This window comes from Agrilus planipennis, unplaced genomic scaffold, assembly GCF_000699045.2.
Source record: "Agrilus planipennis isolate EAB-ADULT unplaced genomic scaffold, Apla_2.0 scaffold115, whole genome shotgun sequence".
Classification (NCBI taxonomy): domain Eukaryota; kingdom Metazoa; phylum Arthropoda; class Insecta; order Coleoptera; family Buprestidae; genus Agrilus; species Agrilus planipennis.
Genome location: NW_020441010.1, coordinates 791531 through 792604, shown reverse-complemented (window position 1 = coordinate 792604; position 1074 = coordinate 791531).

Here is a 1074-nt window from a genome sequence, read left to right as displayed (position 1 = left end):
TAGAGTCCTCTGTTCTCCTATTCTTTCTAATACCTCTTCATTTCTAACCTTTTCTACCCACGATATCCTCATCATCCGCCTATAACACCACATTTCGAACGCTTCTAACCTTTTCTTTTCCGCCGCTCCCACTGTCCATGTTTCGCACCCGTACAACGCCGTGCTCCAAACATACACCTTTAACAACCTTTTTCGAATTTCTAAATTAACTGTTCGCGGGCATAGAAGTGACTTCTTTTTATTGAAGGCGACTCGACTCTGCGCTATCCTCTGCTTTATATCCCTACTACTCCTTCCATCCTGACTTATCTGACTTCCTAGATACCTAAAATCAGCCTCTTCTAATTTTTCGTCTCCTATCTTTATATGGTTAAAAAAATACTACCGATACGAATTATTTTGAATATTTCCGTCCAGTTTGCATAACCTTTAAAAATTAAATAAATAATTCTGAATAATGCGTGGGTTCGCATGCAGCAGCGGATCTTGCACCTTCGGGGCCCCTCTTCATAAAAAAAAAATAAATTATGTAAAAATATATCACCGAGTACTGAAGAGGTACACAATGTTGATGTGTGTGTTATTAAATTTCACTGATTTACAGTAATTATTTATAATTTAATAATTTTTACGAAATAATTTAAGATGGGGGGGCTCGATGGATTGGAGGGGATGCATCGTGTGCGTCAGCTTAGACTCGCCATTGTTCGCATATGTTTTACAGTCAGTGGAAAATCTATACGAATATGAAATATTAATCTGAAAATTCATTTTTGAATTTTTTACCCACTACACGCTACCTCAAATTAATGAGGGAAAATTAATTAATTAATTAATTAATATTTCATATTAAACTAACTCACTTCTAAAAGTTGTCTAAAATTGTATGTATGAAAATCTATACGTTTTTATTAATAGACATTGATCAATTACTGACGATATTAAAAACTTGGTTATTTACAAACGTTTAGAAAAAGGAGAAAATCACTAGCCATGAAAATTGCCTATAAAATACAAACGTGTCGTATATATATATATATATACGGAAGCACCGCATCGCGTCCGTCTGGCAGC